The sequence below is a fragment of the Camelus dromedarius genome, chromosome X, assembly GCF_036321535.1.
Source record: "Camelus dromedarius isolate mCamDro1 chromosome X, mCamDro1.pat, whole genome shotgun sequence".
NCBI lineage: Eukaryota > Metazoa > Chordata > Mammalia > Artiodactyla > Camelidae > Camelus > Camelus dromedarius.
The window spans coordinates 73622247-73644105 of record NC_087472.1 but is presented as its reverse complement, the minus strand read 5'-3'; positions in this window follow the sequence as shown (position 1 = coordinate 73644105).

Sequence of the window (21859 nt, the reverse complement as noted above, 5' to 3'; positions counted from 1 at the left end):
GGATTTATCGTCTCCAACAAAAAAATTGATGGCATAACAATAACTACACTACTCTGTGCAAGCACCTTACTCCATCATCACTCACACGATATATCTAAATGTGTTTTGAGCACCTGCAGAGCATCAGACTCTAGGACCTGTACTTGGGCAGACTTTGTGTGCACAAGAATGTTTCATGTAGCAAAACGGTCCTCAGAGAGCTGACAGTCTGGTGGGCAGGGAGCTGTACTGAAGACAATTGCCAAACAAGCATGAGGAGAGCTGTGGCGGGTGTGACCCAGGGGACATTGGGAATACAGATGAGACCTCCGGAACCCAGGTAGTCAGGAACGGCTCCTCTTGGGGTTGGAGTAATATATGATATTTTTGTCTCCATTTGCACCATTTGCACATGAGGTAACTGATTATCAGACAAGATCAGCAACCCACTGAAGTGGTGGAACCCTTCTTCAACCTACATCTGTGGGAATGCAAAGTCCTGTTCACTGTGAATTTTACCAATCTCCCCATCGTGACATGATCATCTGGTTTTATCCACGTTTACCACCCATACTGTCTCCTTATCTTGCTCTAGCTCTTACAGTCATAAAATCTGCTAAGTAGAAATAAAGACACCTTTTGGTTCTGAAACTGAGAAGGACCCTGTGGAGCTTTCCCAGGGATAGACCCCCTGCCCTCATGTCTCCTCCTTCTTGTTTGTAAAAACTGCTCTGGCCTCCTAGGCATTCCCTAACTTCCAAAGAGCAAATTTAATTAGAGGAGTGACAAAATGCAGAAACAAAGGAAAGCAGTCAGGGGAGAGAAAATAATACTTCAGCCATGAAACAAAGTCAAGGATCTGTAGATCCTCTTCAAGGGCTATTGATAATATCCTGAGCCATATCCTAGAGTTGTTTTACAAAAACTAAAACCTCACACCAGATGGAGGAATTTGACGGCATGCTGACCACCAGCATGTAGATCCCAGACTGGCTGGAGCCAGAAAATTGATAACTGAGATTCCCCAAATACCACTGTTACCTCACCACCAACCAACCTCAAGAATGTTCCATGAGCTGATCTCACACACCCTGCAGCCCTCACCACTAATGTTGCCTTGCAAAACCCTTCCCTGAAAGCCATTGGGGAGTTTGGGTCCTTGGAGCAGTAGCTGCATGTTCTTCTTGCTTGGTGCCCTGCAAATAAACACTATTTTCCTTTACCACAACCTGGAGTCAGTAGATTGGCTTTGCTGGGTGTCAGATGAGCAGATCCAAGTTCAGCCTGATAACAGTTCTATGAGGCCTTTATTCTGTTGGAGTGAATTGTTACATCTTGGAACAACCTAAAACTAAACATTAAACTTTAACTTGTATTCTATCCACAGGAAGGGCTATTGATAAATGGATCACTGCTGTCAAAGAGTTAGCTGGCCTGTTACACTAAGTATCAAGCACAACTTTACTTATTTTTATTTAAAAAAATTTTTTGAGGGGGAGGTAATTAGGTTTAATTAATTAATTAATTTTAAATGGAAGTACTGGAGATTGATCCCAGGACCTCATGCATGCTAAGCATGCAATCTACCACTGAGCTATACCCTTCCCTCTCAAGCATAACTTTAAAACTCTAACCACATGTGCAATTATCAACCAGAAAACCACTGCCCCTCTCTAAAGCTGTTCACAACATCGCACAATAGTGGATTTTATCATAAGCTGAGAGTCTCCATGCAGGAGATGATGCCTCTTTGATTTTCCAGATTCATGTGCACCAGTTATTGGGCATTGCTAAAAATGCTGCTCATTACCATATGACAATCCTTTATTTTCTCTTTCTCCATCACTGATGAACTGTGTGTGGCTGACCCAAACAAAGCAATGAACGCTTGAGTAGTTGTATGACTACATATCTAATATGGTGCAATTCTAATGCCCATGATCTGCTCCACTCCAGCAAACTGGTTATCCAAGAAGTCATTTGCTCTAAATATTCATGAAAAAACTGTTTAAATAAGTATAAACTAATTCAGGAAGCAAAGAACATTATTAAACAAACAAACAAAAGAACAATGTCTAATGATACTTTACATATTCCAGAGAGGTTTACAGATTACTTCAATATGGGAAACATAGGTTCCCACACTGAATTAAATTTCTATCACTGCCTGACAAGTTTACCAGAAACTTCATAAATAACACTAATTCCAGGCGGGGTTAGCTGGGTCCTTTGCTTGAGTCCTTTGGTCTTGGAAGGCTAAAATCAAGATGTCTACAGTGCTGTGTTCCTTACTTAAGGAGGCTCTGAGGAAGAACTTTCTTCCAGGCTCATTCCGGTTGTCGGCACATATCAGTTCCTTGCATTTACAGGAGTGAAGTCCCTGTTTCCCTGCTGGCTGTCAACTGAGGGCCAATTTTTGCTCCTAGACGCTACTAACATTCCTTTTCATGCTTTCCATGTGGTTTTCTCCAGCAACCACCGGTAGAGTCCCTCTCTCACACTTTGAATCTCTCTGCCTTCCCCTTCTGCCACATCTCTCTGACTGACTCTTCTGGCCGCCCTCGTCTGCTTTTGAGGGATCATATGATTGCATTGGGCCCACTCAGATAATCCAAAATAATCTCCCTATTTTAAGGTCAAGTGAATTACAGCTGCAGAGTCTCTTCACAGCAGTTCCTAGCAATGTGTTCAATGGAATAACCAGGGGGCAGAAATGTTGGGGAGATATCCTTAGAATTCTGCCCAGTGCATATATATTATCTATTTAATTAAATTATTTTTCTCTTTTGTGAGGGATGATGGTGAATTGTGTGGCACTATGCCAAGGAATGGATCTCTGACACTGATTCAAAACCAAGTATCTGCCGAGTGCCATAGAAAGTCTAAAGACCCTCTTTCTCCAACCAAAAAAAGACAAACTACTCCACACACAGTGTTTTAGATGAAAACTCTCAGATTGGAGACAAGGCATCTGAGGAATACAACTGTTCACTTAGAAAGTCCCATTTATGGTTAGCGATAAAGATTACCTTCGCACACAGTGTTATAGAAACACTAACTCCCACCTGGCCTGTTTTACAGGGGATCCTCTTCCCCTCTCTCTTGGGATCACCTTCACGGCGTCTCAGTGCCAAGTAGTGCCTCAGATCTTCTGGTCACAAAGTGAAGTGCTGCCTTTGGAGAAGATAGGAGTTAGACCACCCAGAGCAGAAGTCGTCCTGAGATCCTAGAGAAGCTGCATTCTGCAGCGGCCATCCCGCAGGACTGATGACTGGATGCAGCAAGTGATTTTGGGGGGAGGGGGAACAAGGGGGAAACAGAACTCTCTCAAAGAATGGAGCTTTCCCTACAGGGATGAGACAAGTTAGATAGACGGGGTCTTAAATGCCCTCCCTTCGGTCTGGGTGATTGGAAGAGGAGGGGCCAAGGGCTTGATGATGATCAGCTTCTTGGGGTGACAAGTTGGTTAGGGTCTTTTTTTCTTTTCATGTGGAATAAAGCATTAATCCCTGTTTGAGACCCCCTGAAACCAACACCCCCCATCCCCCACCCCTCACTGGACAGTGGCATCACTGGTGGGGCCGTGCCCCAGGTTTTAACTGTTTGTTGGGACAAGTGACTCCTGATGACAAAAGAAAAGTTCCCAAGCCACTGGAGGTGATGTAACAGTGGAGTAATAGAGAAACAGGTCATAAACTCCATCCCTCTTGTGGTGAAGGTGGGGCTTGCTGGGGAGAGGAGGGTGGGTCCAGGCAGGAGGAGGTGATGGGTAAAGAGATTGAAGGGAGATGGGCATCTCTATGTGGCTGCCTGATGATGTTATTTCTTTTAGTGTACACATCAAAGAATAAACTTTGTACTCATTTACTTTTATCTGTTTTTGATAGGAACACACATGCATGTTAAAACCTTCACTATATCTTGTATGCATACTGAAGCAGATAAAGATGGATTCATTCCCCTTTTCCCAAGGGAGTAATGAGCACTTGAACAGCCATTGAAAATTTACAAAATGGAGCATGATGTTATGCTAACTGATCATAGCAGACATAACTGATTGTTGCAAACTATTATATTGTCTCAGTTGAAACTGAGACACAGGGGGCTTAAGTATGCTATATTAAGTACAGTGTAACAGATATAATAAGCGTTGGAGCTTAGACTCAGGATCATTCTGTTTCTTAACCACTGTGATGTGGTGCCATCCACTGATGACTCCCAGATCCACATCTTCAGTTCTGCTTCTCCTTGGTGACAGTCCTGAGTATTCAGTGGGCTCCTAGACATCTCTATCTGACACCTGACAGTCAACGTGCACACACCTGAATTTATCCTCTCCCGTCACTGGAAAATGTATGCTTTCTCTGATATCACTAACTCTGTGAAAGACACCACCATCTATACAGTGGCTCAAGCCATCTCAGGCCCCTCTACTGCTCTCAGACCCCAATTCATCCAATCAATCACCAGGTCCTGCTAATGAAACTTTACCGCAGTCTACCTCCTCTCTTCACCTGCCTAACCTATACTGACCCTGGGTGAGTTTTCCTGGATAAGCTCTCTCAGAGCCCATTGAATGGCCCTGTGAGAGATCTCTTCTCAGGTTGTGTCATTGCTTGCTCCCTTTTCTTTCTTTTTAAATTTAATTAATTATTTTTTTTAAATTGAGGTGACATTGGTGTTTAATATTCTATGTTTCAGGAGTACAACATTATATTTCTACTTCTGTATACACTACTGAATATTCACCACCAAAATTTTAATTTCCATCCATCACTATACAGTAGACTTCCTTTAACCCTTTTCACCCTCTCCCTAATCCCCTGCCCCTCTGGTAACCACTTCTCTTTTCTCAGGATCTACATGTTTGTGTGTGTTTAGTTTGGTTTCTTAATCTTGTTCTTTTTTTGTTTTTTGTGCTCCACATATGACTGAAATCATACAGTATTTGTCTTTCTCAGTCTGACTTATTTCACTCAGCATAATACCCTCAAGGACCATCCATGTTGTTGCAGATGGCAATACTTCATCTTTTTTATGGATGAGTAGTATTCTATTTTCTCTGTGTGTGTGTGTGCGTGTGTGTGTGTATACATACATATATATATCGCATATTCTTTGCCCATTCATCTATCAATGGGCACTTAGGTTGTTCCCTTATCTTGGCTATTGTAAATAGTGCTGTGATGTACCTACAAGTGCATATATCTGTTCTAATTAATGTTTTTGTATTATGGATAAATATCCAGAAGTAGAATAACTGGATCATATGGTAGTTCTATTCTTAATTTTCTGAGGGTCCTCCACATTGTTCTCCATAGTGGCTGCAACAGATTTACAGTCTACTGACAGTGTACGAGAGTTTCCTTTTCACCCCGTCAACACTTGTTATTTCTTGTCTTTTTGTTAATGAGTGCTTGTTTTCTTGACATAGTCTCCAACAGTCTGTGAACTCCAATAGGGCAAACGCCCTGAATCCCAAGAGATTAGCACATTATGTGGCACTCTGTTTTGAATAAAAGGAATCCCAGTTGAAGATCAAGATATTGGGATGGGGATAGTGGACAGATATGAAAACAAACATCAAGATCCTAATCTTCCAATGAAAGTTATATCTGGATGAAGAGGAAGAGGAGAAGGAAGTGAAATTTTCACTCACTGGAATGTGATGGAAGCTCTTTATACATCTCCCCGCTGGACTAGTGTATTATTCACTCTCAGAATAAGCTCAGTGCAAACAGGGTCTGAAAGAGCGGGTTGTTTCTAGGAAAGAATTCCTTGATCTTAATAGGAAACACGTGGGGAGAATCAACTCTTAGTTTTCACTTCACATTGCTGATGTTGAGAATGCATCTTGGAATTGTCACAATGAAGAATAAAGAGCAGCAGTATGGATATAACCTGGCCCCTTTATAATGTCATAGGGACAGTGACTTAAATACTTCTTTTAAATTACATCCTCAGGACTTACTCATTTTATAACCGGACGTTCGTATCTTTTGACCACCCTCACTCATTTCATACCCACCCCACCACGATACCCCACCTCTGACAACCACCAATCAGTTCTCTGTATAAGTTCATTTTTGTTTTGTTTTGTTTTGTTTTGTTTTGTTTTGTTTTGTTTCACATTCCACATATTGCAAAATTATACAGTATTGGTCTTTCTCCATCTGGTGTATGTCAGCTAGCATAATGCCATCAAGCGGTCCATCCATGTTGTCAAAAATATCAGTGTTTCCATTTTTATGGATGAATAACATTCCTGTGTGTGTGTGTGTGTGTGTGAGACAGAGAGAGCGAGAGAGAGAGTGTCTATATATATATATATATATATATATATAATTTTTTCTTTACCCATTCATCTGCTGATGGACACTTAGGCTGTTACCATGTCTTGGCTATGGTAAATAATGCTGCAGTGAACATGAGGGTGCATAGAAATTTTTGAGGTGGTGTCTTCATTTTCTTCAGCTAAATACCCAGAGTGGAATTGCTTGATCATGTAGTAGCTCTATTTGTAGTTTTTTGAGGACTCTCCATACTGTTTTCATACTGGCTGAAGCAATTTACATTTCCACTAAGAGTGCATGAGGGATTCCTTTATCCACATCTTCACCAACACTTTTTATTTTTTATGTTTTTGATAACGGGTATTTCAGTAGGTGTGAAATGATCTCTCACTGTGGTTTTCATTTGCATTTCCCAGGTAATTAGACACGTTGAGGACCTTTTCATCTTCCTGTTGGACACCTATATGTCTTCTTTAGAAAAATATCTATTCACATTCTCTGCCCAATTTTTTCCTTTGAATAATTTATATTTATATTGATATTCTCTATTTGGTGAGAAAATGTTCTTATGATTTCCTTTGGTTCTTTTTTAAAATATTTTTATTGAAGTATAGTCAGTTTGCAATGTTGTATCAATTTCTGCTGTACAGCACAGTGCTTCAGTCAAATAGGAACATACATATATTTGTTTTCATATTCTTTTTCATTATAAGCTACTACAAGATATTGAATATAGTTCCCTGTGCTATACAGTATAAATTTCTTATTTATCTATTTTATGTATATTAGTTAGTATCTTCAAATCTCGAGCTCCCAATTTATCCCTACCCACCCCTTTCCCCACCTGGTAACCATAAGTTTGTTTTCCATGTCTGTGAGTCTGTTTCTATTTTGTAGATGAATTCATAGTGTCCTTTTTTTTTTTTTTTTTTTTTTTTTTTTAGATTCCACATATGAGTGATATCATATGGTATTTTTCTTTCTCTTTCAGGCTTACTTAACTTAGAATGGTATTCTCCAGGTCCATTTATGTTGCTGCAAGTGTCATTATTTTGTTCTTTTTTATGGCTGAGTTGTATTCCATTATATAAATATACCACAGCTTCTTTATCCAGTTATCCATCATTGGACATTTAGGTTGTTTCCATTTCTTGGCTATTACAAATACTGCTTCTATGAACACTGGGGTGCATGTATCTTTTTGGATTAAGGTTCCCTATGGATATACTGCCCAACTTTAAATCAGACCTTTTTTTATCTTGAGTTTTGTGAGTTCTTTATATATTTTGGATATTAACTCCTTATCAGACGTATGATTTGTAAATATTTTCCTACATTCTGTAGGTTGCCTTTTCATTTTTTAGATGGTTTCCTTTGCTGCACATTAAACAGTCTTAGAAACACCCTACTTATGCACATTTTGTTCTATGAGATCATAGTTTGTCATTATGAGTTAAACCAGTTTAGGCAAGATGTTCTCTTCTGACAAAGGAAAGTGGCTCATCTGGGAATTCTCCCTGTGCCAGGGGGCCCATTTCCAGTTCGTTCTGAGTTACCAAGAAGGCAGGAATCAGCTACCTGCTGGCTGCTAGGGTCCTTCTCAGAGACTATGAAGACACCTCACCCATCCCACTAGCACCCCCAAGAAGTTCCACAAAGCTTTGGAGGGAATGATGCCACTTCCTCCAATATCTACTACTAAATTGTGGCATGCCATTGCTAGGACAGTCTCTTGGAGATGGACTTGTGAGGGTGGCCTTCATTCCTTGACAGTCTATCTTTTAAATTCCTCTTGGCACAGCACACTTATAAATGACAGGGTGTGTAGAAAAAAAGGAAGAAAGAAAGAAAAAGTATATACATGGCACCAGTCCTGCCCCTACACTCAGTGTCCTCACCCTGAACTGAGTATAGACTAAGGCTACTGGCATCTTTCTGCTCCACCCTGACGTGTGATTTACTCAGGCACAATGTGAATGCCTCCTCAGTAGCCATGAGTAGGCTATGTGGGTCTCCATGTTTCCCACCCCGGAAAGAGTTGTGGCAGGAGGAGTAGAAATAAGACCTGGGGCCTAACCCAGACAAGAATGATGGATCACCAGCTGCAGCAGTTCTGGGATATAACCCGGACTGGCCTCCCACAACTCATCTTTCATAGAAAACCTGTGTCTTCCCTTGTCAAGGAAAAATAGAGCAGGGTGATATGCATCGAAAATGGATGTTCTGTCCCAGGCAGACAAAGGGAAATTCAAATTGCTTTTGACTCAAAAGCTGTTATACCATGGTAATAATACCTAGAGCACATTGGACACTTAACGAAATCATGCTACTATAACTACTACTTCTGATACTTCTACTGCTGCTATTGGTACTACTACTGCTACTAATATTACAAATATTACTAAATATTAATGGTAATAATAATAATAACTCTCATTTACTGACTATTTCTTTGGTACCAGATGTAGCATCAGAGGCTGTACCTCCATTTGTCTTTTAACATGCCGAGCAGCTCTTCCCATCATTCCCACTTAACAAACAGGTCAGGAAACAGCCCTACACAAAATTACAGAAACTTGCCCAAATTCACACAAGTAGCAAGTGCTAGAGGTCACATTCTAATTCAGATCTGTCTCGTTCCAAGGCCAGTTTCTTTAACCGTTGTGCTCGAAGGTCTTACTTCTTGGAATGCTGAACTATGTTAGAAGAGTCTAGTGCCTGGTCCTGGGGACCTGGACGGTGGTATCTTCTGACTCTTTATTACACCCACCACCTAAAATCGGATCAGTACAATTGCCTTAGTTTTCATTTCTTCTATAAACAAGGCATAAAAGATATTGAATATATAGGCTAAAATCTGATCCTCCTCCTTTTTATACCTCTTCCTGGAGTGAGATAATCAAATTAAAACAGAAACAGTGCTGTTGAGTGATCAAGTTATCCGTCGCTACATTTTTAAACAGCCCAACCCATAGGGACCTAAAATGAAAATGCACGAGTCTCTTTCACAGTTCTGTGGGTTGACTGGTATCAGCTCGGTGGTTCTCACAGGGGATCTCTCATTCAGTTGTAGCCAAATGTGGCCTAGAGCTACAGCAATCTGAAGGCTCTACTGACCTAGGCTTCCAAGTAGACTCACTCAACATGACTGACCTCTCACGCTGACTATTGGTTCCTTTTGGGTTGGCAACCTTATCACTTACACCTGGCCTCTCCATGTGTCTTGGCCTTCTCATAGCATGGCATTTGTGTTCTCAAAGGGAGCAGCCCAAAGGTGAGAGTTTCAGGAGAATTGGGTGGAGTTAAGTCTTCTTATGCCCTACACTTGGAAGAAATATACACAACTTCTGCCACATTATACTGGTCAAACACAGCCTGTATTTAAGGTTAGGAGAGTTAGATTCTACCTCATAGTGCAAGGATCAACATGTGCATGGAGTGAGGGAAGCTATTGATGGTGCATATGCTTTGAGAATGCCTACCACAGGGAGGATGTGGTGAACCAGTAGGGCACCCGAGCAACTAGGACTGTACAGGCTAGGAATAAGCACCAACAGTACAAACATGCAAACCTCAGATTCAGAGGCTTCCCTTCAATAGATTTATTCCTAGGAAATAGCCATACAGATATACAATGATTTATGAACAATAATATTACCATAGTTTTACTGGAAACAGCAGAAAGCTGGAAATGACAGAAGTGTCCGTCAAAAAGAAGTTGTTTGAGTACATTGGGTCACATCCATACACTGGAATTTAATGTATTTAAAATTCTGGGTGGGCTTTGAGGTCTTCAGGTCATACACAAGAAATAAAATGTGGCCCTTGCAGAGAAGGGGTTAAGGCCATCGAGGGCACCAGGCCCTCTGTGCTGCCTTTAGTTCACAAAACCTCACTCATGTTGCTCCAGCTTTCTTTAATATCATCCCCCAACACAAACCCACACTCTGCCTTCTGCTGGGGATCTCCTGGTCATCCCTCAAGTCCTGGCTTGCAGTGCATTTCTTCAGGCAAGGCTTGTCTGACTTCCCTCAACTAGGTTACTTTTCCCTGCCTGGCTCTCTCCCAGACCTACTTCATTGTCCTAAAGTACACATCAGTAGGGCACATCAGTTTGTTCTAATTAGTTACATAATTATCTGTTTCTCCACCACCACTCGATTGGGAGCTTACACATTTGCTACTTTACAACACACCTAAAATAGTGTTTGGGGATCCTAGAACTGACACACCAGGCACATTTCCAGGCACCAGTATCACGCTGCCTGCAGTGGTAGGCTCTACTATGTGAAGCTTTACTCTTCAGATATTTTTTCCACACAAAGTATTTCATAATTTTCAGTAAAGTGTAGCGTTTGATTCATGAGATGTTTAGTGTTTAAATTTTTTCCAACTATGTGAGATTTTCTCGTTATTATCATAGTATTATTGTAGATTTCCTGCCTATCAACCATAGCTTAAAGCTGTTACAGATAATGATAAAACATTACAGAAAGTTTTGGAAGAGAATGGAAAAGAGTGGAGAGAGACACTCTAGTGTGGTTTAGAGTAGGTGCAGAGGTTTGCTGCCCACTAGAGGATGCCACCACAAAGGCTCTCCGAGGTAACAAGTTCTCCACGACCTAGTCTCATGAGAGGAGATGTATTGATCTGTTGTGTTCTCTTGTCCCAACAGAGCTGTCCTTTGGTGGATGTATAAACATAACCACATCATAGTGTTCCCCACCACTCTCAGTAACTCTGGTGAGAGTATCTTAGGGTGGGCAAAAAAGAAAATGCAACATGTGATGGGGAGCATGCAGGCACCGGATTTCCCCCAAAGCTGCGGACAGAGATAAACACCCAAGTTTGGATCAAAAGATGCCTACGTTATTAATTTATTACAATGTTTGTAAATTATCATTCACTCTCCCAAAGCATGTCACTCCTGAGGGAATACAAACATTTTGAGGACAGGGTTCTTTTCCTGTTTTAGTCACTGCTATATCCCCAAAAGGTAAAACACTGCCTGGCACATAATAGGAAATCAACATTTTTTAAAACATTTTTAATTGATTTATAATCATTTTACAATGCTGTGTCAAATTCCAGTGTAGAACACAATTTTTCAGTTATACCTGAACGTATATATATTTATTGTCAAATTTTTTCTCTGTGAGCTACCATAAGATCTTGTATATATTTTCCTGTGATATACACTATAATCTTGTTTCTCTATTCTACAATTTTGAAATCCCATCTATCCCTTCTCACTCTCCACCCCCTTGGCAACCACAAGTTTGTATTCTATGTCTATGAGTATATCTTTGTTTTGTATTTATGCTTTTCTTTTGTTATTGTTTTTGTTTTTTAGATTCCACATATGAGTGATCTCATATGGTATTTTTCTTTCTCTTTCTGGCTTACTTCACTTAGAATGACATTCTCCAGGAGCATCCATGTTGCTGCAAATGGCGTTATGTTGTTGGTTTTTATGGCTGAATGGTATTCCATTGTATAAATATACCACCACTTCTTTATCCAGTCATCTGTCAATGGACATTTAGGCTCTTTCCATGTCTTGGATATTGGAAATAATTCTGCTATGAAAATTGGGGTGCAGATGTCATCCTGAAGTAGGGATATAAGCCCAGGAGTGGGATTCCTGGGTCATATGATAGGTCTATTCTGAGTCTTTTGAGGAATCTCCTTACTGTTTTCCGCAGTGGCTTCACCAAACTGAATTCCCACCAGCAGTGTAGGAAGGTTCCCCTTTCTCCACAGCTTCTCCAGCATTTGTCATTTGTGGACGTTTGAATGATGGCCATTCTGACTGGTGTGAGGTGATACCTCATTGTAGTTTTGATTTGCATTTCTCTGATAAAGAGTGATATTGAGCATTTTTTCATGTGCTTATTGATCATTTGTATGTCTTCCTTGGAGAATTGCTTGTTCAGGTCTTTTGCCCATCTTTGGATTGGGTTGTATGGTTGTTTCTTATTAAGTCGTATGTGCTGCTTATATATTTTGGGGATCAAGCCTTTGTCGGGTTCATTTGGAAAGATTTTCTCCCATTCCTTAGGCTGTCTTCTTGTTTTATTTATGGTTTCCTTTGCTATGCAGAAGCTTGTAAGTTTCATTAGGTCCCATTTGTTTATTCTTTCTTTTATTTCTTCAAGGAGAAAATTTTTGAGATGTATGTCAGATAATGTTTTGCCTATATTTTATTCTAGGAGGTTTATTGTATCTTGTCTTATGTTTAAGTCTTTGATCCATTTTGACTTGATTTTTGTGTATGGTCTAAGGGAGTGCTCTAGCTTCATTGCTTTACATGCTGCTGTCCAGTTTTCCCAACACCATTTGCTGAAGAGACTGTCTTTATTCCATTGTATATTCTTGCCTCCCTTGTCAAAGATTAGTTGACCCAAAGTTTGTGGGTTAATTTCTGGGCTCTCTATTCTTTTCCATTGGTCTATATTTCTGTTTTTGTACCAATGCCATGCTGTCTTGATAACTGTAGCTCTATAGTATTGTCTGAAGTCTAAGAGAGTTATTCCTCCAGCCTCTTTCTTTCTCTTCAGCAATGCTTTGGCAATTCTAGGTCTTTGATGGTTCCATATAAATTTTATTATGATTTGTTCTAGTTCTGTGAAATATGTCCAGAGTAATTGGATAGGGATTGCATTAAATCTGTAGATTGCCTTGGGCAGTGTGACCATTTTAACAATATTGATTCTTCCAATCCAGGAGCATAGGATATCTTTCCATTTTTTAAAGTCTTCTTTAATTTCCCTCATCAATGGTTTATAGTTTTCTGTGTATAAGTCTTTTACCTCCTTGGTTAGATTTATTCTTAGGTATTTTATTACTTTGGGTGCTATTTTAAAGGGGATTGTTTCTTTACTTTCTTTTTCTGATGATTCATTGTTAGTGTAAAGTAATGCCACTGATTTTTGAACATTAATCTTGTAACCTGCTAAATTGCTGAATTCTTCGATCAGTTTTAGTAGTTTCTGTGTGGACCTTTTAGGGTTTTCTATATATAGTAACATGTCATTGGCATATAGTGACACTTTTACCTCTTCTTTTCCAATTTGGATCCCTTTGATTTCTCTCTCTTGCCTGACTGCTGTGGCTAGGACTTCCAGGACTATGTTGAATAGGAGTGGTGATATTGGGCATCCTTGTCTTGTCCAGATTTTAGTGGGAACCCTTTGAGTGTTTCACCGTTGAGTACTATGCTGGCTGTAGGTTTGTCATATATAGCTTTTATTATGTTGAGCTATGTTTCCTCTATACCCACTTTGGTGAGAGTTTTTATCATAAATGGGTGTTGAATTTTATCAAATGCTTTTTCTGCATCTATTGAGATGATTATGTGGGTTTTGTCCTTTCTCTTGTTGATGTGATGTATTACATTGATTGATTTGTGTATGTTGAACCACCCTTGTGTCCCCACTTGGTCATGATGTGTAATCTTTTTTATCTGTTGTTGGATTCTATTTGCTAATTTTTTTTAGTGAGGATTTTGGAGTCTATGTCCATCAGAGGTATTGGCCTATAATTCTCTTTTTCAGTAGTGTCTTTGCCTGGTTTTGGTATCAGGGTGATGGTGGCTTCATAGAATGAGTTTGGTAGTATTCCCTCATTTTCAATCTTCTGGAAGAGTTTGAGAAGGACTGGTATGAGTTCTTCTTTGTATGTTTGGTAGAATTCCCCGGTGAAGCCATCCAGTCCTGTACTTTTATTTGCAGGGAGGTTTTTTATTGGTATTTTGATTTCATTTCTAGTGATCGGTTTGTTCAAGTGGTCAGTTTCTTCTTGATTCAGTCTTGGTGGACAGTATGTTTCCAGAAACTTCTTCAATGCCTCTAGGTTATCCACTTTGGTTCCATATAGTTTTTCATAATATTCTATTATGATATTCTGTATTTCTATTTTGTTTGTTGTAATTTCTCCATTTTCCTTTCTTATTTTGCTAATTTGTGCTCTCTCTTTTTTCTTCTTTGTGAGTTTGGCCAGAGGTTTATCGATTTTATTTACTTTTTCAAAAAAACAACTTTTGGTTTGATTGATTTTTTCTATGGTCTTTTTAATCTATACTTTATTTATTTCCTCCCTAATCTTTATAATTTTCTTCTTTCTGCTGACTTTAGGGGTTTTTTGTTTTTCTTTTTGTAGTTCTTTCAGCTGGTGGGTTAAATTGTTTATTTGAGTTTGTTCTTTTTTGGTGAAGGCCTGTATCACTATAAATTTTCCTCCTAACACTGCCTTTCCTGTGTCCAATAAATTTTGTGTTGTTGTGCTTTCATTGTCATTTGTCTCAAGGTATTTTTTAATTTCAGCTTTGATTTCCTCATTGACCCATTGGTTTTTTAATAACATATTGTTTGATCTCTATGCTTTCCTTTTGTTCTCCTTTGTTTCTCTGTTGTTGATTTCTAGTTTCATGGCATTGTGGTCAGTAAAGATGCTTGGGATAATTTCTATCTTCTTAAAAATTTTGAGGTTTCTTTTGCAACCAAGTACATTATTAATCCTGGAAAATGTTCCATGTGCACTTGAAAAGAATGTATATCCTATTTTTGGAGGGTGTAATGCTCTGAGAATATCCACCAAGTCTAATTTTTCTATTGTATTATTTAATATCTCTGTTGCCTTATTTATTTTCTGTCTGGAAGGTCTGTCTAGTGATGTTAATGCAGTGTTAAAGTCTCCAACTATGATTGTATTCCCATCAATATCCCCCTTTATCTTTGTTAGTAATAGTTTTATGTACTTAGGTGCTCCTATATTGGGTGTATATATAGTAACGAGTGTAAAATACTCATCTTGTATCACTCCTTTAATCATTATAAAATGTCCTTCTTTATCTTTCTTTATGGCCTTTGTTTTAAAGTCTATTTTGTCTGAAATCATTACTGAAACACCAGCTTTTTTGGCTTTTCCATTTGCATGGAATATCCTTTTCCATCCTTTCACTCTCAATCCATATGTGTCCTTCTCCTTAAAGTGGGTCTCTTGTATGCGGCATATTGAAGGTTCTTGCTGTATTATCCAGTCTGCCACTCTATGTCTTTTGACTGGAGCATTTAGTCCATTAGCATTTACAGTAATTAATGATAGATGTGTGTTTATTGCCATTTGGAACTTATCTTTGCAGTTCATTTGCTGTTTCCTCTTTGTTCCTTTCTTCTTCCTTTTGTGGTTTTGTAATCTTCCTTTGTATTATCATGGCTTTTATTTAGTTTCTGTGACTCCGTTGTAAGTTTTTGACTTGTGGTTACCCTTTTCTGTAAGTCTATTAGCCCATTACTATATCTCGAACCCATCCTACCGCAAACAAAAAATTTAAGAAAAAGAAAGAAGAAAAGAAAATACTCTATATTTTCTTGCTTCCCTCACCCACTCTTAATGATTTAAATGTCTTCTTTTACAATTTCGTGTTTATTTATTTGTAATTCATGAGTTATCACCTTTCCAGTTATGAGTTTCTCATTTCTGTAGCATCCTGCTTCTTTTCTATTTAGAGTAGACCTTTCAATATTTCTTTTAGCATGGGTTTAGTGTTACTGAACTCTTTTAGTTTTGCTTGTCTGTGAAATTCTTTATCTCTCCTTCTATCCTAAAGGGTAGCCTTGCTGGATAAAGTAACCTAGGTTGCATCTTTTTTTCATTCAGGACTTTAAATATATCTTGCCACTCCCTTCTGGCCTGTACTGTTTGTGTAGAGAAATCAGCTGAGAACCTTATGGGGGTTCCCTTGTAACTCACTCTTTGATTTTATCTTGCTACCCTTAGGATCATTTCTTTATCCTTGACTCTGGCCATCTTGATTATGATATGTCTTGGTGTAGGTCTGTTTGGTTTCTTCCTGTATTTGGATATCTGATTCCTTCTTTAAGTTTGGGAGGTTTTCAGTCATGATTTCTTCAAACACGTTTTCAATCCTCTTTGATCTTTCTTCCCCTTCTGGGACCCCTATTATGAGAAGATTTGCATGGTTTATTTTATCCCATAGGTCCGTTATGTTGCTTTCATTTGTTTTTATTTGTTTATCTTGCAGTTGTTCTGATTGGATGCTTTCTGTTGTCCTGTTTTATAGGTCACTAATTCATTCCTGTGCATTATCTACTCTGCTTTGCACAGCCTTTAGATCTATTCTCAACTCAGCCAATGAGTTTACCCATTCTACTTGGCTCTTCTTTATAGCTTTGATTTCATGTTTGATATATTTTATGTCTCTAAACACTATCTCTTTTAGTTCCTTAAATTCTTTGATCCCTCCTTTTTTGAAATCTTGATCTAGTAGGCTATCGATGTTTATTTCATTGATCATTCCTTCAGGGGATTTCTCTTGTTCTTTTAATTGGGAGTGGTTTCTCTGCTTCTTCATCTTGCTCATATGTCTCTGGTACTGTGGCTTCTGGAGTATCAGTTATCTATTTTGGTCCTTAAAGGGGTTTATTTATTGATCTATATAATGCCTATGTAGAAATAAAACTTAAAAGGTAAAAAAATAAAAAAGGAGAGAGAGAGAGAGAATTTTAAAAGAAGGGAGGAAAAAAGTTTTGAAAACAGTGTATAATCAATTATAGAAGCACAATTTGAATCGGACTAGCTTTTGAGTTGAGACTTTTTTTTTCCCTAAAAACCCTTAAAAAAAACAAGGAAAAAAGATCCAAAAATGATATTTGAAACCTATTTATAATCTATAACAGGAGATCAAAATTGAAAGAAATGAAAATGAAATCAGGTGAATTTTGTTTTTTTTTTAAAAATAATAATATAACTACTTTAACAGAAAAATTTAAAAAGGAATTAAAACTAGAATCATATACAATTGTTTAGAAAGTAGAAAGTAAAAAGGTAATAGAAAATTGAACAGATTAAAAAAAGGTAAAATAAAGGGATATTTTAAGAGAAGGGATGAAAAAAAAGGCCTGAAAATAGTGTATAGTCAATTATAGAAGAGCAATTTGAATTAGACTAGCATTCGAGTTAAGGTCTTTTTAAAAACCCTCAGAAAAAAAAAAGGAAAAAAAGATTAAAAAAAAAGACACCTGAAACCCATTTACAATCAACAACAGGTCAAACCCAAAAGAAGTGAAAATGCATCAAGTGGATTCTCTTTAAAAAACAACAATATAACTACTTTAAGAGAAAAACCCAAAAGGAATCAAAACTAGAAGCACACACAATTGTCTAGAAAGAAAAATTCAAAAAGGAACCAAAACTAGAACCATACACAACCGTCCAGAATTTAGAAATCAAAAAGGTAATAAAAAATAGAACAGACAAAAAAAAAGTTATGATAAAGAGAGAATTCCGAAAAAGGGGAGGAAAAAAAAAGGCCTGAAAACAGCGTACAACGAACAACTGAAGAGTAAGCTGAAGTAGAACAGCAATCGCGTTGAGACGTCTCCCAAAAAGCTCCAAAATAGGACAAAAGAGGAAAAAAACACATTTGATACCTGTGTACAATCAACAACAGGTGATCAAAACCAAGAGAGAGAAAAATGACACGATGTGGATCTTTCAAAATAACACCCATACCATTTTAAAAGAAAAATTCAAAAGGGACCAAAACTGGGAGGTTATACAACTGTTTAAAAAGCAAAAATTAAAAAGGTAACAGAAAATACAACAGGCAAAAACAGATCAAAAAAACTAAAAAGGGGAGGAAGTGTTCTCCTGGAGACTGTGTACTCTTAATGAGATGTCTTTCTGTCTTCGCCCTGTTTCGCGAGCTCGGCTTGTTGTTTCCCGAGGCCCTCTGTTGGCACCCTCATTTGTGTTGCTCCCAGTGCCTGTCCCCTTCCAGCACAGTGTTCTGGCCAGAAAGGCTAGGGGCCGCCCGCCATCTCCAGGCGCTAGTTGCTCTGCAGCTCCAAGCCATCGCGCTCCGCCCCGGGTCAGCACTCTGCAGGCGGGCCCCTGGAAGACTGCAGAACAGCCCTGCCCCTGCTCCGTGTCCAAACTCAGCTCCTTGTTTGTTCTGGTGGCGTGAACTTTGCGAGGCACCAGGGCAGAAGTATCCTATCTGACTCAGGCTGCAAACAAGTCACTGTCTGGCCTCCGAGGCTGCCAAGTCCCCAGGCTTGGGCTCAGGCTTCGCCCCCACCCCCACCTGGGTGCCAAGCGCCGGAGGATATGGCAGCTGTGCTTGAGCCCCGCCTCTCCTTTCCAAAAACCTTCCCTGTGTTTTCAGAGATGGGGGTATGCACCCTTCCCCCAGGGCACATCAGCCGTGCTGTTTCATGGAGGGCCCAGATGGTTCTGCCCTGTGCACGCACTCATCCATGGCACACAGCCCAGTGCAGTCCCCCAGGGCTGTCTCAGTGCAGGTGTCCCTGTCCTCCGTCCATCTCGGCCAGCCTGTCCTGGCCCCCAGCTCCCAGTTCGGGTCTCAGGCTGGGTGTTGCAGGGACCCTCTGTGCCCGTTTAACTTAGTTCTGTCAGTCAAGGGCTGCTCATACAGACCCGAGCCTCAGAGGCTCCCCCTCCGTCCCACTGGCCTCTCTGTTGGAGAGGGGAGACCCAGCGAACGAGCGCCAGTCCTCCTTTGCCGCTCCCTCCCCACGGGACTGGTCCTGCACTGTTTTGCCTTTTCATTTTCCTTTTTTTTTTTTCTTTTCCTACCAGATTTTTGGCATCTTTGTCTTTTGAAGAGGACAATATTCTGTTGGAGTTCCGCAGGTGCTCTGGTTGACTGAGTGGATCCATAGATGTGAGTCTTGGTGTATCTGTTGGAGAGGGTGAGCTACGTGTGTCCTACTACTCTGCCATTTGGCCTCCTCCAGAAATCAACATTTTGAATTGAATGAATGAGTCTCCATCTCCCAGAAGACTGTGAGACCCTTGAGGGCAAGAACCATATTTAATTGGTCTTTGCAGATCTAGCATCTAGTTGGCTGGCATAATCCAGCTAGGCAACACTGAGGGCTCATTGAATTAAGTAATTGATCAGTTGGAAGTGAGACCAACAGGAAAAAATATCCCTTTTCCAACCCAGAGTTTATTTAAGGCATCCTGCATATACTTCTAGTCAGCTGTGAGATTCAAGTACAAGGGTGAGAACCTAACCGATTTTTCTGTGAAATACACACCAAAGCTGGCACAATTCTCAGCAGAGAGCATGACTTAGGATGGCACTTCCCAGAAGCCAGTAATTCAAGGGTCCCTTTTGAGTTGTTGCTTTCCCTGACCCTCAGCTGCAGTGTTCTATGATATCATATTTAAATTAAAATAAAATCTCTTGGCATAAAATAAAATGATAGCATAAAATATTTTAAAATAAAGTGCAGAATAAATATTTTATAGGGCATATAGTTATTTGCATTATTTAAAACTTCTCATGTATTTTCTTTCAATATCCTCCAGACAAAGAAGAGGAGGAACACATGTGAAGTTAAATAAAGCTGCAATGAAGGAAAACACTCAAACTTTGGAGAACCTTGGGGTGTCTCATAAAGAGTGCTAGAAAGTACTTTTGTTAAGGTGATAGATTTCATGTTAAGTGTTGTTACCACCAGAGGTTGTGGGTGGGGTGTGGGGAACCAATCCCACACACAGAAGAAGACAAGGAAATGTTTGGAGATGATGCATATGCTTAATATCTTGATTGTGGTGATGGTATCAAGGGTGTATGCATATGTCCAAACTCATCAAGATGTATATATTAAAAGTGTGCAATTTGTTGCATTTCAATTATATGCCAATGAACTTAAAAACTTAAAATTAAATATCAAGAGGGGATCAAGATGGTGGAGTAGGAGGGCATGGAGCTCAACTCCCCCCTACAAACACATAAAAATACATCTACATGTGGAAAAATTCTCGTGGAAATCTAACTGGAAGCTGTCACAAGAACTCCCATACAACCAAAGCTGCAAGAAAGACCTCCAATTAACCCTGTAGGATGGAGAAAAGTCATCGGGTAGAGACTCTATCCATAGGAGGGATCTGAAAGGCCAAGACAAGGTCGGCACAGTTGGATCCTTACCCTGGGGAGTGAGCAGGTGTAGCTACAATCTGGACATCCCAGTCATGGGGTCCTGCGGAGAAGAGACTATCCCCCTTGCCTACTGGGAAATCCGCTGAGACAGACAGAAGGGCTGTAGAAGCCTAGACTCTTCTCACAAATAGTGCATGGGTGCTGGAGAGAGACTTGCATGGGCAGCTGCCACATTGCCACACTCCCCAGTCTGATGGAGTGAACATATCAGCCCTGCTCACTCCACACTACAGCCTGGCACAAAATCTGGGCCAGCTGGGCCCTCAGAAAATATTGGTCTATCTATGTAGAGAGATACTGGGGAGCATGGGGTGTGGTCCAGATGGGGCCCCAACAGCCATTGTCTGTGTACTCAGGAGTATCCAGTGGTTCATCTCCCAGTGAGATTCCCCAGCTCCACCTCCTCAACAACACAGCTTAGAGATAGATCTGGGGCAGGGAGGTTCTGGAAGAAGACTGCCACAGAGGCAGCCCAGATCACTGGTAGAAATGCGTCCACCTCAGTTCCTTCAGCCACAGTGCCCTGACCCCCAGCCCCAGCCTACACCATACCACAGCCTTGCACTAGATCTGGGACAAGCACAACAGAAGAAGGGACACAATCTTGGGCTACTTCTCAGTGGAACCATAAACATCTACACGGGTGGTGCATTGGTCCTCTTTGAGCTCACAGGCCTCACTTGTTTCACCAATCATCTCCTTTGGGGTAGGGTACACACACAAGGGCAATGGAGCCTTATCAAGCCCCAAATTCAGAGATTCTGCTCCAACAACTAGGGAGCAGATGGTGACTTGGCAGAAGCAGCCACTGAGCAGAGAGGAAGTCCTGCCTCATAACCTGCACTGGCTTTAGATGCTCCAACATGAACCACACCCTCCATCCAGGGAATAATGGTCAGCAAACTTGGAGGAAAGCTGTTCCTGGTGTCTATATCAAAACCAACCCTCACACCAAAGACATTGGATACACACAGTCTAAGCAGGAATACTCCTGCTTAAAAACACCCCTTCAAAATGAAGGTAGATAACTGTTCCTCCTGAGTGATCTGAAAGATGGAAAAATGGAATCGCCCAATCAGAACAATAAACAGAAAGACAAATAAAAAAAAATCACTTACAAGATCTACAGGATAATATAAAATGTGACAACCTATGCATAATATGGATTCCAGAAGGAGTAAAGAAATAGAACGGGATGAAAAAGTATTTAAGAAATTATGGCTGAAAACATTCCAAATTTAAAGGAGGAAATAGATATCCAGGTAGAGGAAGCATAGAGGATCCCAAATAAGATGAACCCAAACAGACACACACCAAGACATAGCATAATTAAAATGGCAAAAATGAAAGAGAAAGAGAGAATTCTAAAGGCAGCAAGAGAAAAATGAAGAGTCAGTTACAAGGGAACCCCCATAAAGAGATCAGTTGATTTCTTTGCAGAAATGTTGCAGGACAGAAGAGCATGAAACATATATTCAAAGTCTTGAATGGAAAAAGAAACCTGAAAACTTAGATACTATGCCCAGCAAGATGTGATCATTTAGAATAGAAGGAGAGATAAAGAATTTCTCAGACAAGCTAAAAGAATTCA